Source organism: Danio rerio, chromosome 17 (assembly GCF_049306965.1).
Source record: "Danio rerio strain Tuebingen ecotype United States chromosome 17, GRCz12tu, whole genome shotgun sequence".
Classification (NCBI taxonomy): Eukaryota; Metazoa; Chordata; class Actinopteri; order Cypriniformes; family Danionidae; genus Danio; species Danio rerio.
Window position 1 is genome coordinate 31,481,090 of NC_133192.1, and position 20,582 is coordinate 31,501,671.

At 36.0% G+C, this 20,582-nt stretch overlaps 1 protein-coding gene across 20 annotated transcripts in view; it reads right to left on the minus strand.

The window, feature by feature from the left end:
* Positions 1–18,500, minus strand: part of esrrga (estrogen-related receptor gamma a) — a 255,344-nt gene extending 236,844 nt beyond the window's left edge. For 6 of the 20 annotated variants that reach the window (XM_073927129.1, XM_068214375.2, XM_073927116.1 and 3 more), the window contains exons 1-2: positions 18,466–18,500; positions 16,449–16,553 (exon numbers count right to left, since the gene is read on the minus strand). The gene's annotated coding sequence lies outside the window, so the exon portion shown is untranslated. Of the gene's footprint in view, positions 1–13,654; positions 14,041–16,448; positions 16,554–18,056; positions 18,324–18,364 lie in introns of those variants that run through there. The other 14 variants (XM_073927131.1, XM_073927124.1, XM_073927119.1 and 11 more) reach the window with 7 other exon arrangements.
* Between the last annotated feature and the right edge of the window lie 2,082 nt (positions 18,501–20,582).

The window sequence follows — 20,582 nt, forward strand, 5'->3', positions numbered from 1 at the left end:
CTAGCACTCAAAATGTACTCCTAAGAAATGGGACAGCACTACAACACCTCCACACATCATCATATGTCATCGCAATCTCTTACTTCATATGAAATCGATGACGTTGACTGCTGTAATTACTCCAGTTGTGTTATTTTTTGGTATTTATCTTCAGAAAATCACTGAAGGCAACAATATCCTGTTATCACAATAATATAATGTGGCAATAAGATTGTAAGTGTACTGTGTACAGTATTTACACCCTGGCCTTATTCATTTATATAAACACACAAAAACAATATTTAAATTATAGCAGATGCTGTAAAAAGGTCATTTTCAGCCACTAGATTTTTCTGACAGTGTATTATAGTGTCATCGAGTATCAGATGAGTATGTTATGGGACTACTATACAGGTTATAGTTATTAGTAGGGAATATAGAGAGCAAAATTTAGCGTTTTTATTGTAACACTTTTTTTTTTTTAAAGCATGATGGTAAAACACAAACACCGTTATGAATGTATTAAATCATTTACTTGTTTGCCATCAAAAAAAATAAAAATAAATAAATGAAATAATGACAAAAAAATACTAATTTGTACAACTCCTTACTTCGTTGTGCAGTCATGCTGCCATTGTAGATGGCGTATACTGGGAAATTTTCTCACCTCTTGGTTTCGAGTGTGGTCCTGAAATCTCTGTTTCAATGGCTATCTAGCCCTTTCCCTTAGCCCTAAGCCTTCAAGCTAAAGAGAATTGGGACACCCCTACCCCATCACGTGAGCATGCAAAACAAGGGGTATGGGTTAGGTGAAGGGTTAAGGGGTAGAATTGGGATTGGGCCATTGTATCTTTTGCCACTGCAGCAAATATTACTTTGACATTTTGGAGTCTTAACTACTGAAACAATGACATTTTTTTATGGTATTGTACTGATGGAGAAAAATAAGAAGTCATTACCACCCCCTCTGACACAAAATAAAAAACAGAATTGTCCTGACATAACAACAAAGGAAAATAATGTAGGAGTGCACTGAAAAGCAGCCAAGCGCCTTCTGTCATTCTGTACACAAGCAAACGTCCTGTCAGTCCACTTCATCAATCTACACACAACTCGTGGTGAAGTCACCGCCATCCCTTGGCTCCAAATTCACCCCTGTGCCTATAGCCTTATTCATATTTCAGCATGAATCATGCTGGGATGTTGTGCTAGCATGAAAGGGTCATCTGACCCAGGGCTGTTATGAGCAAAAGAATTCAGGTCAGCTAGATGCTAACCGTTCTGGCAGGAGCCATCTACAAAAAAAAAAAAAAAAAAAAAAAGACAGAGACAAAAAAAAAAAGCAAGACTTCTGTTAATCATTTATTTACCTTTCTTGCAGTAGCACTAGCGGCTACTGTCATTCATACTGTATACAAAGACTGAATTACCTTCTCTAGTTTGGGTCAAGCTAATCTAAGTCTCTGGCACAAGTAAACTGAAACGTTGACTTTCCATTGCAAAGCCCGAAGAGCATCGCAGGCACGTCGCAGCTTCCAAATGCGATAAGATGAGCGTATTAGCTATTATTGGATGTAAACATTAGTAACCTCAGAACGGACTGGAAAAAAGCATGACTCCCCCACCCCAGCGTACTGTTTTTAGCCATCTGTCCATGCACTGTAAGCGTATATTTATATGTAAATACACGTGATGCGGGTGCTCTTGTTTCAATGAAAATACTCAAGTTGTGATGTGATCCAAAGACTTGCGGCCAGGAACAAATCAACAGCATGGAGCCTGGAACTGTCCTCGGCTGTACATAGCGAGAGGGCCAAAGGAAAATATGACACAGCAGAGCACAGCTGGGTCATTTAATGAATTAATAGAGGAATGTCTTTGCACTGCACCCGAGATTTAAAATAGGCCTTCGAGATGAAATCGGATGCTGAAGGATCAGGGTAAGAAGGTGCATTGCTCATATTTTTAGGGGGACAGATGATGAGGAAAGCCAGATTGAGGGACCTCTTGAGAACATTTCCTAAGCAGCTGATGGGCTCTTCAGGCCAGATTTCTTAAAACTGCGGCGGGTCAGGAGCACAGTGCTGTGGTCCACTTCACTGATGAGGAGCAAGGGGGTTGCTCTAACCTCAATGCAATCTGCTTCTCTTTAGATGCTTGATGGTGCAGAATCAGACGTGCAAATATTGAGCCAAAAACTGTGTAGGGCAGGGGTGTGTGATAATGCTTATTAAGGGCTACCATTCTTTGCATTTTTCCTACATGCATCTGCCTAGTAACTTCTAATCGGTGTGCAAAATTCCAAGCAGCTACAACATTTCATTAGGGAAAAAATACTTTGCAAATGTGCTACACTGTAAAAATCCCTGGTTGGATTAAATTTTTAAGCTGAAGCAAATTAACCCTGTGATTCCATTGAACCTATATTATGTTAAACTAACTTAAAACAGCCTGCATAACTTATAAAAGTTAGTTAGAACTTAGAATTTTTGTAGAATTTTGTAGAATTTTTTACAGTGTATGTATGAAGAATGAATGCAATCTAGACATTCTAGATTTACATACTGTATACTGTCATTGTCATCAAACCTAAATTGTCTTTAACTTAATATTTACTACACCGAAGTATTGCTCTTCACCAAATATAAAGCAGACAGGAAGATTTGCAACAATAATATATATCTTAAAGATTTACTACTAACAATAATCAAACCAAATTTTGTTTTGTGTTGGTACCTTGGCCTGTTTAGGCCTGTCATAGCTAAATATGACACTAAAGCAGCCATTTGCTGGCAGCAAGTTCTTATTTTAATGAGTGAGTCATTGAATCAGTCATTTAAATGATTCATTTCAAAATTGTGATCCTAATAACAATCACATTGCATTTGTGAAAATGGCAATGTTGCTTGATATTAACTATATTGTATAGGGGTTAAACGGATTGTCGTTGATCTGTGACCCACATGGCCCATAGCGCACAGATAAGAATAAAAGTGACCTGTGTTTTTTTCTTTTTTTTACTTGCACGTGATTTGCACGGTTTAACAAGCATAGAATGACGCACAGTTTTGCTGGCAACATACACTTTTTCAAGCCACTTAGTTCAATTTAAGCCATAGTAATTTAGTTTGTCAATAAGTTACACTAAAAGTAGCTAATAAAAGTAGTAGTTGTGATCACATGGTCGCAAAATGTTAATTATTTAACAACAGATGAGCTGAAAAACTTAAAAAGCCTTTTAGCTCCCACATCATCTAAGTCACGTGCATAGGAGGATAAGATCTCAATGCATTACTTGCCCTGAGTAACAAACACCTCTCAGACAGTGTTTGATGCCTCAATCGGTTCTGTTTAGTGGCATATTGTGCTTTAATGGTCAAAAGGATTTCATCTGTATTAAAAAACCTGCTTAGTTATGTCTTAAGTGAGCATAAGCAGATGGGAGAAAATATGATCATTACACTAGATTCATGTAAATAATTATGTAATTTAAAAAATAAACATGTTCATAATCACAGAGTAATTACACTATAGAGTAAGTAAATTGACATGCAAATCACTCTCCGACTTAGTGCAAATATCAAATACTGAAGTATGAAAATTGAAATTACATTCTATAAAATTTTATTAAAGTGAAGGATGATACTGTGTTCTGTGTTTACACATGATCAGCATCTCATCTTAGTTTAAGATACTTATAACTTGTATTTGAAAACAACTTCTGAAAGTTGTAATGAAAAGAGATTGACATCCCTGCAATTTAACACGACTCATAACAAAATAAAGTAACATTAGTAAATTAAATTTAGGAACTAGCATAAAATGATTTTCTATTACTTCTTATAAGACACAGAATAGAGCATAAAATAAAATAAAAATAAAATAACTGTTTCATCCAACTTAACATTTTGGAAAAACACAGAATATTGACTATAAAATAAAATAAATAATAAAATATAAATAAATAAATAAAATAAAAACAAAAAAAATAAAAAATAATAAATAAAATAAAAATAATAAAATAATAAAATAAATAAATACAATAAAAAATCATAAATTAAATTAAATTAAATTAAATTAAAAAGCATTTTGGGAAAATACAGAATATTGACTAGTAAATAAAATAAATTCAATTCAATTAAACTAAACAAAATAAAATAAAATGTCACAGTGGTGCAGTGACGCAGTGGGTAGCAAGACCCCCTCATAGCAAGAAGGTTGCTGGTTCGAGCCTCGGCTGGGTCAGTTGGCATTTCTGTGTTGAGTTTGCATGTTCTCCCCGTGTTTGCGTGGGTTTCCTCCGGGTGCTTCGGTTTCCCCCACAAGTCCAAAGACATGTGGTACAGGTGAATTGGGTAGGCTAAGTTGTCCATAGTGTATGTGTGTGAATGAGAATGTATAGGTGTTTCCAGTGATGGGTTGCAGCTGGAAGGGTATCCACAGCGTAAAACATATGCTGGATAAATTGTCAGTTCATTCCACTGTGGTGACCCCTGATTAATAAAGGGGTTAAGCCGAAAAAAATGAATGAATGAATGAATGAACCGAAAAGAAAATGAATTAATAAAAATAAAATAAGTTTATTATTTTATTTTCAGCCAACAAAACGTTTTGGGAAAATACAGAAAATTGACTACAACACCAACTGTGATCATCACTTAACTACAGTAGGTCAACAAAACATTAAAAGATTCACACCTCAGTCCAGAACACCTGCGAAATGGATCTGTTTCACCTTCTCCCAAATAAAGCTCATATGAAGCCTCCTGGACTCCAACTAGCTTCGTCATACAGATTGTGAGACACTGTCACTCTGGGATTACATGGAGATAAAACACTGCTCTCTCAAATCTCTGGGGCTCTCCTGCGATTTTCACAAGTACTCTTTGCAGGAACAGCGAAATAGTGAATCACTTCAATGGAGCAACAAGAAACCACAGAAAGAACATGGACAAAGGTGTGGAGGCAGATAGGACAGGCGCTGGGTAGGAAACAGGCTTCCAAGATTTGAGCTCGTGGCTTCAAAGGACACGCAGTGCAGCACAGAAAGAACACAGCAGGACCAATCTGAGGCTAGAACAAAAAGAGCCGCACTCCTACAGTGCCAATTCATTTCTCCTTATGAAACTGTTTAAGTTGGAGGGCTTTTCTTCTGGGAGGCTCTCAGCCAGAAGAGCCTGGCGCTATATTAATTTCATCCCTTTACCTTTTGCAACCCGGAGACCTCTGACCTGCCTTACCTGTATAAATAGAAAGAACTAATTTACTAGCGAGAAAGCGCTAAGGGGCAAACATGTCCTGGGTAATGAAGTGTTCAGCTTGTGCATGATTAACCAGCTGGTGGGGGTGGGGCAGAAACCACAGGCCATGAAATAAGGGGTAAAATTGATTAGCAATTTTCATTTACACAGCTAAACAAAAGCTGCTTTGCATATCAGCCTGGTTGGTTTATGCTGAAAATGCCATACGTGTAGCTAAGCTAATGGACCTAACTTTTTAGGGTGATACCTCAGATCGCAAAAAAAACAGAAAAAAAAAAAGAAACAGAGCTATTTTAAAAGAGGTGGTCATGCAGGCACACTGTACCAGGTGCAATGCTTTCTGTTAGTGGTCCAGTTCTAAATGTAGACTGGTGAACAACATGCCCAGAATGTTAAAGACACAATATCATTTGATCCTCTATTGTTGCACTGCAATTGTGCACCACTGTTCAAGAGATCTCTTGCTGCTATTTTGGTAATCGTCAAAATGTTTTTCTTTAATTACACAAATCTCTACGGATCTATGCATTTAACAGCTCTACCAGGCAATATATTTATGATCCTTTGTTTAAAATGTAAAATACTACTATCAAAATTTGAATGTATGGTTTCGTGCAACCAATTATAAAACTATAAGGTTTGCAAAAAGATCAAGTGCACAACAAATAATGAACAGTTGAAACAAGTCATCAGTAACTGATGATGTATATATGTGCTGTAACATTTAAATATTTCAGCCTGGTCACAAACAATACATACTTTGACCCACCCTCACAGGCTTTAGTTAGAGTATCAACATTGTGTCAAGTAGCATTTATTGTTTCCACAAAACATTTTTTGTACACCAAAACCCCATACTAATCAATGTTTAAATGGATCTCATACACTGTAACTGCACTTTGTTTTGGCTAATAACAGAATTTATAAATAATTTGTATATACAGTTGATATTAGCCCCCCTTTGAATTTATTATTATTTTTTTTTAGATTTTACAAATGATGTTTAACAAACCATGTTCACAGCATGTCTGATAATACATTTGTCTTCTGGAGAAACTCTTATCTGTTGTATTTCAGCTTAAATAAAATAAGTTTTTAATTTTTAAGAATCATATTAAAGTCAAAATTATTAGCCCCTTTAAACTATATTTTATTCAATACAGAACAAACCATACAGTAACTTGCCTTTAAGCTGTATAGAAGTGTCTTGAAAAATATCTAGTAAAATATTATTTACTGTTATCATGGCAAAGATAAAATGAATCAGTTATTAGAGATGAGTTATTAAAATTACTAAGTTTAGAAATGTTTTGAAAAAAATCTTCAGGGGTGCTAATAATTCAGGGGGGGGGGGGTAATCATTTTGACTTCAACTGTATATATCAGTCACTGACCATATACACTAAACATAATGCTGTCATTTTTATATTTTCAGCTACTGAATGACCAATCTAAATTCCTCTCATTGGTCATAAACTGACATTCATACCACTGAGAAACCAATTGGCTTTAGCAATTCATGCTTTCAGTATAGATTGATCAAGTAGTTATAACCATTTTTTTTTTTAATCAGCAGACTAAGGCTTGAATTAATATGAAATATAAAATCAATGCAATCACATGGTCCTATACTGAGTGTATAGAAAACATTGAGGAAGCCTTTGAAGCTTCCTGTGTGAAAAAGCAATTAATTGAACATTGCAACTGGATTATGATTATTGAATGATTATTTTATTATTTTACTGTTTTGCCTTCATAGTTCACTGACAAGTTTTGTACAGTAAATATGCTCACATTTTACAAGTGAGAGATTTTTGAATGACTTAAACATAATTAAAACAGAGGCACACACTATCTATGATTATATATTGAACATCAACATCGAACAATTAAAATAAAAACACACATTACCTAAAACCAACAGTCACTTTTTTCTTTAAAAAAAAAAAAGTTAAAATAATTCATACGATCATATTACATGAATGCGCTCATGACATTTGTCATGGAAATAGCACCACAGAGATTAGATTTGGCTGCAAAGTGATGAACATTGTTCAGTTCAGCAGGAAAGTAATAACAAATATATTTTTAAAAAATCACCTGAAAAAATTTGAACGATTATAGTTTCTGAATGTCGATTGCGATTACTTTTCAATTAATCGCCCAGCCATAATGCAAATTTTTTATTATGAGAAAATTAAAATGATTTTGGCCTCGATTAAATACAAACATACTGTAAGAGACCTTAAATAAAGTCAGGAACACTTATTTAACTTAAGTTCCAATAATAAGTTTATGTGTGCAGAATAATTTGCATCAGTGCTTTTATTTTATGTTTTTCTTTTATTAAATAATCTATTTACTGTATGCTAGATGGCTTGAGATTATTTTTATTTTAAATGCCTAAACACTTAAATTTTTGGCTAGAGCTTTATTAATGTCAAACATTTTCCTTTTTCATTTTCAGTCATTTTGCCATCTAGAAGTATTGCATACACAGATATTTGACAAGAAACCACATTGCAAAGAATTGTCAAGTAATTAAAGCTCCACAGAAAATACTCTTGAGTTGCAAGTTTATCTCCATTTTTACCAAGTGTGAGTGTGTTTGCCTGAGGCACTGTCGTCTTCCCATAGAGAATCCACAGCAACAGCTTCATATTCAGGCACTTTACTGCCTTTAACTCCCTAACAGACCTCAATATATAAATCTCATACTGAATATATTCATGCTATGATGAGCAATGCAACTGTGCTATGACATAAACGAGCATGATTTGACTACTAGACCTTTGGTTAAAGTCAGTAACATAAGAATAGTCTGTCATCCAGACTACTGCTACAATATTTATACATCTAACATGCATATAAAATGCATGCAGTAATATGTACACTAGTGTTGGATAAAGTAATTAATACTACTATACAGCAAGAGAGTAAAAGCTCATTTTATGTTTATGTCATGTATACTTTCTTTTGAATTTTGTGTTTGTCCTTTTTGTTTATAAAGCATAGTCCAAAAACAGCTTCTTCTTATTCTTTTTTCCTTATAAATGCAGTATATTATGCTAGAAAACTAAAGTTGCCTCTGCACATGAAAAAGTAGTGCTGTGCAGCGCTTGACAGATAGTAAATGCAGCAGGAAAAAAAAAACTTCTCTCCAATACACTGTACACAACTCCAAATTTAATTTTCTGCAAGATTACACACAATAATTACTAGCTTTATAAACCCCATAACTAATGGCTTCCAATTAGAGGATCTATAGGTATCGATCTGTCGAGAATTTGAGAGTAGCTTTAACACAAAGCTCTTAGTCTTAAAGAAAACACTGGAACCATCCACCAAAGATGAGGAAGAGAAGATATGGAAATGGGAGGACCGGACTGATGGGTCTTTTTTTTTCTTTCTTTTTTTTTTCTTTTCTTCAGGTAATGTTAAGACTGCAGATGCCAAAAGCAACAACGCAATTAATTCATCTCATCTCACAGTTGTTTAGATGGCTTGAGACTCTTTATGAATGCTGGACCAGGAGTTTTCCTCCACGGCCTTCAGATTTATGGCATCTATCTACCACATTGTTTAGCTTGCTTGTTAATTATTCAAAAGGTGAAGGATACTTCAGAGTGTGGCCTCCACTAATAAACCATAGAAGATTAATTTCCTACAGGAAGCCACATTTCAAACTGGCCTCTCACAAGGCTGAAAGTTACAAATACCATCACACCTTAGCTGCACAACAAAGTCTGAGCACAAAAGCCCCTTTTTTCTGATGCTCTAGAGGCAAATGAAAGCATCTAAGAAACATCACTTTTAAAATATATTAGAAAGAGGAAAATATATAAATACATAATTTTATTATTGCTGATAAAAAGGTCACCACATTTTAGCTGCATCTGTCATAAATGCTCACAATTCACACCAACTACAAACCATTAACTAAGACTAGCAGCTCAATAAACTACTAATTAGCTGCTTATTAACAGTAAGATAGAAGATGGGTTTTGGGTAGGATTAAGGATGTAGAATAGGATCATACCTTACCATTGCTAATAATCTGTTAGTATCTTAATAATAAGAAGGTAATAAGCCAGTAGTTAATAGTGTGAATTGCAAAACTAAAGCGATACCAAGCATCTAACGTATGGAAGCCCATTTACTTGAAAACTTATGACATGGACAAAATTATCTGGGCCACAGCATGTATGGTAGTGAGAGTGAGGTAATACACATTTCTTAATTCAGAGTGTTTAATCCTCAGGATTAACAAACTAAATAGGCCTTTTGGAGATAATGAATTGACGCATATGCGAACAAGTAACCGTATGTTATGTGGATCGCCAGCTTCACAGGGAATCAAAAGATCTCAGCGTTCAGAAATTAATGCATAGGCTACTTCGGCAACTCCAGAGTCAAATCCTGCTGAACTAAAGCGACACGCTGTGTACCATGCCCCAGAATACATTGGGAAGAGGGTGAGCTTGTAAACTTGACGGATACATTATGACAGTGGAATACTAATCAGGAGATCATCTTTGCTCAAAGTCTACAGGATTTTGGAGGCCTTTTGCACTGTAAAGCAAACCAGGGATTAGCAGTAAATAGATCTTTTATGAGAAGCGAATGGGGATTTTAGTATATAAACTGCAGAATTTATATTAATTACTAATTAAAACCATATTACTAGATATTAAAACCACATTAACATATAAATATCACACACAAATAAAAAAATACTGTATATATTAATGTGTTTTAACATGCGAATATGTGTATATCAATATCTGTTTCTACACATATATAGATAAAGATATAGATGCACGCAACCTGTTTTTAACACTTGATCAACAATACATAAAAATGTAAAACTGTGTCAATTTTTTCCAGTAATTTTAAACATTTTCAGCATCATTACTCCAGTTTCTGTGTCACATGATCTTTCGCACATTATACTATGCTGATTTGCTGTTTTACTTCATTACTATAATCTATTTTTTTCCTACTCAACCACCAATGTGATTAATATAAATTTAACGTGTGGTTGCCTGTACAGTATATCAACATCTGTACCTATAGATATATAGATAAATATAAATATGGATACAGATGTTTTTTTTTTTCTTTTTTTTTTTAATTGTGACAATTTTTTGTGACTAAAACTAAAACATTCAAAGAATTTTCTGCATCATTACTCCAGTTCTCATGTCATATGATCTTTCACACATCACTATAATCGCTGATTTGCTGTTCTACTGCATTATACTGATACACTTTTATTGGAACTCAATCAAAAGCAATGACTCCTATAATGCTAAAAAATGTTTTGCTGCTAGTTGAGTGAAAATACAATTTGATAAAAAGATATTTAAAGTATTTATAAAAAATAAACACATTTTTATCCTTATAAATGTATTTGCTTTCACTCTTGAAAGGTTTAATATGTCCTTAATGAAAAAAAGGTAACATATATTTTTATGTATTAATTTGAATGGTAACATTCATGGAAACAGTTTCCACAAAACACGAAGCAGTCCAACAGTTTTGAACAGGTATATAACAATTACTATATTAATAATAATAATAATAATAATAATAATAAATGTCTCATGAGCAGCAGATAATCCTAATAAAATTATTTCAGAGATTGTGTCAAAACTGAAGTACCTAAATACGTAGCTTTAAATCAGATACAGTTGAAACCAGAAGTTTACATACACTCTAAAAAAAGGAACATAATCATTTTTTTTAAATGTCTGGAGTTAAATCATCCTAAACGTTTACTATTTTAGGTTAGTTAGGATTACCTAAATGATTTACATCTGCTAAATGTCAGAATAATGAGAAAAAAAATTTAGAATTTTTTATTCTAATTTCTAGATAGTCAAAAGTTTAAATTTTCTTGGTATTTTTTAGCTTTGCTTTTAAACTGTATAACAAAACGATCACACTTTACAATAAGGTTCATTAGTTAATGTTAATTAATGCATTTACTAACATGAACAAACAATGAACAATACATCTACTACTGTATTTGTTCATGTTAGTTAACGTTAGTTAATGAAAATACAGTAGTTCATTGTTAGATCATGCTAACTCATGGTGCATTAACTAATGTTAACAAGCATGGACTTGGATGTTAATAATGCATTAGTAAATGTTCAATTATGATTAATAAATGCTGTACATGTGTTGTTCATGATTAGTTCATGTTAGTAAATGCATTAACTAATGAAGCTTATTGTAAAGTGTTACCAACAAAACAAATGTTTTGGATATCTTTCCACAAGCTTCTCACAATAGTTTGAAGAAATTTTGGCCCATTACTCCTTACAGAATTGGTGCAACTAAGTCAGATTTGTTGGCTGTCTTGCTTGCACAAGCTTTTTCAACTCTGCCAACACATTTTCTATAGGATTGAGTCAGGGCTTTGTGATGGCCACTCCAAAATATTTACTCTGTTTTCCTTAAAGCACATTTTAACTAATTTGGCAATATGCTTAGGGTCATTTTAGGAAGACTCATTTGTGGCCAAGTTTTAATTTCCTGGCTGATGTCCTGAGACGTTGCTTCAGTATTTCTACACTATGTTCTTTCTTCATGATGCCATGTATGCTGTGAAGTGGACCAGTCCCACCTGCAGCAAAACAGCCCCACAACATGATGCTGCCGCCCCATACTTCACAGTTGGGATGGTGTTCCTAGGCTTGTACGCTTTCCTCTTTGTCCTCCAAATGTAACCCTGTTCAGTATGACCAAACAGTTCAGTCTTAGTTCCATCAGACCACTCAACATATCTCAAAAATTTGTCTTTTCCCAGTGTAATTTAGCAAATTGTAATCTGGATTTTTGGTTAATTCTGGCTTGTTGATTTTCCCATGTTGTCACACAAGGAAGCAGCGTGTTTCAGATTTTCCTTAAATTCTATTCTACAATCTAATATTCTATTCGACAATCAGAAACTTCCAAAACTTTGACACCATCATCTGAGCTTTTTCAGAGGCATAATAATCTTATTTTATGTAAGCTTGACTTTCGACAAAAACTATTTCTCAAAAAATATCTCTCATTATTCTGCTATTAACCATGACAGAAACAAATTTGATAATTTTAACTTACCTAGAAGAGAAAAAGTTTAGTCACATTAACATCTGACTTTTTTTTTTTAATGGGTTTGTGCCTTTTTATACAGTGTATGTAAACTTCTGGTTTCAACTGTAATTACATTTAAAAATATAGGATGCAGTTATTTCAAATTGTAACAAAATTTTACAATTTTACAGTTTTGTATTTCTTATCAAAAAAAGAAAGAAAAATATCTATTCTAACAAACCACAATTGATGAATTTACTATTTAAAAAATAATAATTGCACTCAAATTCTGAAAGTATAACTGTTTATGTACAGATATATTGTGGGTCCTGATAAATACTTGTGGATCTGCACAGTATTGTATTTGTGGTTGTTGTTGTTCCATCCATTTTTGATCATCACCACTAGCCAATTTAGAGAAATGACCAGTTTACCAAAAAAACAGATCTGTAGTTTTTACTGCAAACATACAGCAGAGCTGTGGCAGGCATCAGTGCTGTGGGTATTAATAGACGATCCACATTCTGAAAGCTCCGGGTATCAATTAGGGAGTGATGCATACACAGCAAACAGGGTGCGAGTTTATTCACACACACATATACACACACACACACACATCCACATGTACACCCACAAAATGTAGACATATTTTTATAAAAGGATTGCATCCAATCCTGTCTAGTTGCACGCTGTAAGTACTAACATGATCAGTAAAGCTTCTTTAGCTGGAGTCATACTTTCAGTATTGGTAAAGCATGTGGGAATTATTGACTGGCTGACCTGGATTGGCTAGCAGAGCAGTCACAGAGCTACAACCAGATCCCTTGTGCTCTACATAAATACAGCGGGATTGAAGCAAGCGCTCATTTGCATGTCCTGTATTGTGTCTGCAAACTCACTGCCATGATGTGTGCAAGACACATTATCGCAAGCAATACCTCATGCGCAGACAAATGCACTGTGGCCTACAAGCAGGTGGTCCTTGTACGAATGTAACCCGGTACTATTATAACACCAAATGAAATAACAAAATCAGCCTACAATGTTGTGACAATATGCTTCAGTTCACAGTGAAACAGAGATTACCCGGCTTTGAACTACAACAGCGCGTAAGCTTCACAGAACAAAGTTTGGCAGGCTTTTTCAGAGACATAAGGCATTTTATGTTTCACCTAATCCCCTGTCAAAAGCATTAAGCATTTAAAGAACCAAGCAGCACATATCCAGAACCACCGTGGCTCAGTCCAGCCTGGCGGGTCAACACAGAGCAGCAGGTCTCCCATGCACCCCGCTGTCCCTCCCCGTCAGAGGTGTGCCTTACTTACTCTGGATCCTGGCTTCCCTCAAAGAGTTCTCTGGTGCAGTTTTTCAAGGACAAGGACGTCCGCCCGCCGGCTGCCTCTCGCTTTTCCTCCCCTTTCCCAGTGCAGCGACCACAAACACACACAAAAAAAGCCTGCTTGCTTTCCCTCAGCTAGCCTGAATCAGGGGCTGTGTGTTTCTCTCAAAATCATTAAGCAGGACCCTAGCTTGGCAAGTGAGGGTTAGAAAGAGGAGGGAGGAAGAGAGAGCGAGAGAAGGAGGGAGAAACAGAGAGAGAGGGAGAGAGAGAGAGAAAAGAGGCTGCTGGGCAAGCTGACCGGCTCGTTCCCTCTTGCTTGTGTACTAGTACACAGCGCCGGCTGATCTCCTATTGCATGCCGGCAGAAAAGAGCTGCTTTACTGAAAAGCAGAAGCATCACGTTTCAAGGAAGTGGGAGCCTGGATCTCCGGGCTAGTGGGCTAACTGTCACCAACCAAGAGCCTCTGGGATCTGTGGTCCCTGATGTATGCCTGTCTCATGTGAAAAATGTTGATTGTTCAACCCCCCCTCCAAAACCAGACTTCTAAAAACAAACAAACAAACAGCTATTTCAAGAGGGTTCACGTTTCGGGAAATGCTCTCCAGCACTTCCTACTCACTTCACAATGGAGGTTTGAGTGGAGTCAGCATAAACCATGAACAGCTCTTTAATGAAACAACAGACACCTGACTATAGAGCTTTTCACACATGAACTAGTTAATCATGGGTCATTCTAAACCCCCGGTGAATGGAATCTTCCTGCTTCACATTTAGCATTGCTCATTATTTACTCAAGGTTAAAATTAATCCTAGGTATTCAAACACTGATATTTCACATTGTACATTCAAACCTCATTTGAAGTATTAATGGCTGTTTACATGCGAACAAACAGACCATCAGTAATTGGATGGATGGTTCAGTTACACAAAAAATTCTTTATGCAAACACCTTTATTGATCTGACTGAACTCAATCAGAATGAAATATATTAGCTTGTTAGGGCTAGTTTAAACCTTTTCTAATCTGATCAAGAGGACATATAAATAAATTAACCCAGGCTTATTCTGATTATGCATCCCTATATACATTTCTGGAGTGTGCCAAATACATCCCAGGAGATACGTTTTTTGCAGTTTTTGTTTTCGTGAATCCACCAGAGGCCGGTGTGTATGCTTTTTAAGATCTCAAATTTTCTCTCGCAAGTGCCTTTTACGCCTGTTCTTCTGGCGTAAATCCACCAAAAGCCACTGACGACTGACTTACTGACTGACTGACTGACTGACCAATACACCAACCCACCCCCTTCCCTAAACCCAACCAATAGTGTTCTAAAAAGCACTGATTGTCCAGCCCCCACCAACTTCCCTAAACCCAACCGACAGTGATTTGAAAAACAATCCAGAAAAAGAAAAGCTCTTGCGGCTGCCTGAAGCTTCATTCATGCTATGAGCGACTCAGAGGCAAAGCGAGAAGCGACTGTTTATTTCAATGGATAGTAAACAACTTTCGCCAACCTCTGTGAAAGAAAGCGACAGCAACTATTGGCGACTAGGTGGGCATGTCAAGGGATGCGACAAAGTTGAGAATCCTTTAACTTTATGCAAATGAAAAGCTACTTTCTTGAGTGACAGCCAATAGGAGCACAAGTAGAGCTCACGTGATCCTCTCTCAGCTCGCTCTGAGGCTCATTGTATTCTCTGTGCTGTAGACCTACAACAGTCGCTGCTAGGGTGAATGAGGCAAGATTTTTACGACGTTTTCAGATTTTAACACATTCTCACCCTATTATTTACTTTGTTGTATTTTTTGTCTTTTGTTTTGTTTTACCTGCTTTCTGGAACCGTTCTGCGCCGGACTCAAACCAGTCACCATGGTCAACTTTACTCTTTATTTCAAATCCTCACCTACACGATGAGCCACTGAACAAACTGGTAACAGCGTAAAAGTCATTTATACACAAGTAAGCGGTCAGCTGGTAAGCGTGACAAGAAACAGTCATACCGCCCCGTAGCGTTCGTTTTAAAGATGAAATGCAGCCATACATTCCTCTAGCTACATAATTCGTATTCGCCATAAATGTATATAGGGCTACGTTTTCAGAATGAGCCTATGTTGAAAAATTTGAATGGATTATATTGAAAATATAGGAACTGGAAAACTGTGCATATATACAATTGTATGAAACAGGCTGTCTTCTTTTGTTTGGAGGAGCAGGGCATTTTCACAGCTTAATAATTAAATGCTGTGGCTTTAAACTTAATGCCTATTATATATTAGTATTCACTTAAATGCTATATTAGGATTCAAGAATCAGAATGATTTTATTCAACTGCTGATGCCACTGTCCCATATTTTCTTAAATGCAATCAATTAATCAGAGATTTTATTTCTGAACAATAAAAGTAAAGACTAAAACATTTCATTAGTTCAATTGAATGTCTTTTGTTTTATTTGATCTTTTCACCTTTAACAGCTAAAAAAACTTTTTATACAATCTTTTTTTTCTGTAATTGTTGAAACCTGAGAATCCAAGGCACATAACTGGCTGTTAGCTAGTAAACACATAGTAGTCCTAACATGCTAAGGTATTGGCCCCTTTTTTTAGAACAAGTTTTCATAACCTTTGATTAAAAACTGCTAAGGTCACTTCTAAATTCCTCAAGGTTGAATGCAATGTGAAGTCTTTGAGCAATATAATGTACTTCTGTTGCTAATGTGATGCTTTTATAACTTGATTTGCTTTAAATTAGTTATAATTCTGTAAAAATGTACTTACCCTGATGTCACCGCAAAACTGTACGAGACAAAAGTAGACCTTCTGAGGCATGTTCATGCTGTTCTTTTCCATACACTGACAGATAGTTGACAGGGGCTGAAAAGCCTTGAAAAGAATAAAAAATACAATGTTACTCACTGAAAATATTTACCAAAATTTGATGTGTGCATGTTTTCAAAAATAAAAATTACAATATAAAAATCTGACACAATCTTACCACACCCAGTTATATTTGAAGGCTAATGCAAAATATCATGGTCGATATCATGGTACATGAGTTGTATTTACTACAATAAAAAATAATAAAAACATTACTGCAAGTTTTTTTAGTTAAACATGAGTAAAACATGTCATGACTAAAGATACAGACTAGTAGCTGCAAGCTAAAAATGGCATGGTGTCTTTGGCAAAAGCAGCTACATATGCATATCACATCGACTTTTGTTAGACCTAGAATTAGTTGGTAATCTACAACTATAAACCTTTTAGTGCCATTTTTAAGACACTTATGCTCTAAACTGTCTTGATATACCAAAAAACCTTCATCTTTTTTTCCAGATTTATGCATTTATAGATTTTACATAAAACTGAATCCCATGTAGGCACTAATTACTCCACCTTTGCTAATGTGAAGTATTTTCCAAATGCAGCTAAAACATAAAAGACAAAAAACTCAAGCATACAGTTAGTTGTCAAAGTTCTACATCATGGGTTAAAAAAAACAACAGTATTACAGTATAATGTGCGAAAATTACTTTTGTTCTCAAAATTCCATAGTTTGTATGCAACATTCATAAGATTGTTTGTCATCTTAGGTGCAATCTAACACAAAGCAAGCTTTTGATGTCAAACCATCTGATTCTCCCCAATAAATAAATAAATTACATTTAAAAACCTACTAATTGTACAATTTAGCTTGCTGATCACTTGCTGATTGTACCAAATGTAAAAGTAGTTTTTGCATCTTTTTTTAAACGAATATATCATTTAAAAAATTCACAGTAAGATCCTGCCCTGGAAAATGTGGGCTAAAATACCATTCTGGTTAAGTGTTTTTTTTTTTTTTTTTTTTTTTTTTGGAAAGTGCAGGCTATACATTTGATGTTTAGGTATTTCCTGGTCTTTCTGTCAATGGTCTTTCTGTCAATATTTTATCAAAAAATATTAGTTTACATGATTCTAAACTAAGTACGTGGATGCCATTTATAAAAATGGCAAAAACAAGTGAACACTTGCAACCTCCTTCTGTGGAGAACAGTCAAAAATAACTTCATAAATATTTCTGACTCTATAGGGAGGCTCGGATAAAGTAAAATACCTTAAGGCGAACTGACATCGCATATTTCTAGCTAGTTTGTGAATTGGGATCAACACTGCTGTTTACTGTAAATAAAACAGAACAAGAGTATCCGAGACATCAGAAAATCTAACGCTATAGATGTGTTGCTGATTCATATTGTCTAAAACTGCAGCTCTCAGCTCACGTTATCCTGGTGGGTGTCCCATCAAATACGATAACACATCCAGCGTGTCGTTCGCTTGACACGCTGCCATGTGCTCGGCAGAAACGTCGCTTTCTAACAGAATTGAGCAATTTCTCAAGCTTACGGAATGAATCGATCTGATGGCGGCCGCGTCGCTGTCTGTCTCCATCTCAATGTTACTAAACATTTCAAGGACAAGCGCTCCACTCGCTAAACAATGCGCATTATTTCCATCGACAGCGGCTAAAGTTACGAATACAGTGACGGTGGGACAATCTTTAGTCGTGTATATCTGATACACGCGCACTTTGTCCTCAACATCCCTCTGACTTTCTCGAGTTGATGATGTTTGTGGATAAATTCATTTCGGAATGTCGGTCGACACTGATATGAAACAAAAAGAGGGTGAAATTTGTCAAATGAATGAGTTACCTTTTTGACAGCAGCCTAAGGTTATTTTGAAGCAAAAGTGGGTGATTAAAAGCTATATGTACATGAATGTAGTCGTGCTGAAGATATAAAGCGTAGGTTACCTTCTGTGGCGGCTGTCCAGGTAAGAACTGCTTCTTAAAGTGACAGTGCCTGCTTTTTAAACTCCTGTCCAATCAGCTGCGGCGTCCACTGCCTCTAACGGGACGTTTTCATTCTGCAAATAGAGGTTTTTATGCAAGTATCCTAATGAATACTTAGCTTTATACAAACACACACAAAGATGTAGAGCTAAAGTGCAATAGAAAAGGAATTATTCCAAAAAGTCTCTAAAGTCTTTTTATACAAATGTCATTAAACGTTTTTAATTTGGCATTTGGCTGTGTAAATATTCCTCCAGGGTTTAAAAAACCAGTCGATAATTGCTAGTGCTGTCTGATTAATGGTTTTATTTTATTTTGTATTTTTTTTATTTAGCAACTGTCCTCTTTTTGTTCTGTTTAAAACTGTTTGGTTCCACAATTCTCATGCAACAGCCTGTATATACTGTAGCAAAGCAGGATATTATTGATAAAGTATCATTAAAACTGCATATTTAGGCATCCTACTAATTTGAAATACAGCATTTTGCATCAGTGACAATGGTGCATAAGGGTCAGGGTGGATCACGGTGCATCCGATCACATAAGACCTTTCTCTCTTTGTGTTGCTGGCGGAGGTGCGCTGATCTTTCAGTTGTGTATATGTATTCTATGGCAAATTGTAAATGCAACTCAAGCATGCTCCTTCTGTAAAACAAACCACAACTGCTCTATACTCGTCTTTAATCATGGCAATTGAATCCCAGATGTCTGATAGCTTTAGTGAAACATCATGTAATCCCAATCTTTAAGAAATCCTACTCTGTAAGAGATGTACAGGACACGTTGTTTTGTGTTTAGGCTTGTGAACATCTGCTCTAGATAAATATACACTCACAGGCCACTTTATTAGGTACATCTTACTAGTACCGGGTTTGGACTCCCCTTTGCCTTCAAAACTGCCTTAATCCTTTGTGTCATGAATTCAAAAAGGTACTGGAAATATTCCTCAGACATTTTAGTTCATATTGAGATGATGGCATCACGCAGTTGCTGCAGATTTGTCAGCTGCACATCCATGATGCGAATTTCCCATTCTACTACATCCCAAAGGTGCTCTGTTGGAGTGAGATATGGTGACTGTGGTGGCCATTTGAGTACAGTGAACTCATTGTCATATTTAAGAAACCAGTCTAAGATGATTTGTGCTTTATGACATGGCGTGTTATCCTGCTGGAAGTAGCCATCAAAATATGGGTACACTGTGGTCATTAAGGGATAGACATGGTCAGTAACAATACTCAGGTAGGCTGTGGCGTTGACACAATGCTCAATTGGTACTAATGGACCCAAAGTGTGCCAAGAACATATGTCCCACACTATTACACCACCAGCAGCAGCCTGAACCATTAATACAAGGCAGGATGGATCCATGCTTTCATGTTGTTGACACCAATTTCTGACCCTATCGTCCGAATGTCACAGCAGAAATCAAGACTCATCAGACCAGGCTTTGTTTTTCCGATCTTCTATAGTCCAATTATGGTAAGCCTGTGCGAATTGTAGCCTCAGTTTCCTGTTCTCAGATGACAGGAGTGGTCTTCTGTTGCTGTAGCCCATCTGCCTCAAGGTTGGCATGTTGTGCATTCAGAGATGCTCTTCTGCATACCTACTGATGCTTTCTATCAGCTCGAACCAGTCTGGCTATTATCCTTTCACATCTTTCATCAACAAGGCATTTGCATCCACAGAACTGACACTCACAGGATATTACCTCTTTTTCAGATCGTTCTCTATAAACCCTAGAGATTGTTGTGCATGAAAATTCCAGTAGATCAGCAGTTTCTGAAATATTCAGACCAGCCCGTCTGGCACCAACAACCACGCCATGTTAAGTCACTTAAATCATCTTTCTTCCCCATTCTAATGCTCGGTTTAAACTGCAGTAAATCGTCTTGACCATGTCTACATGCCTAAAAGCATTGAGTTGCTGCCATGTAACTGACTCATTAGAAATTTGCATTAACGTGCAGTTGGACAGGTGTAGTATCACTTGGTCTTTAACTGAATCGATTGTGTTCTGCTACAGTAGTTAAGCCATTTTAGTAATATTCTGTATCAAAAGACAATCTGATCTGTTA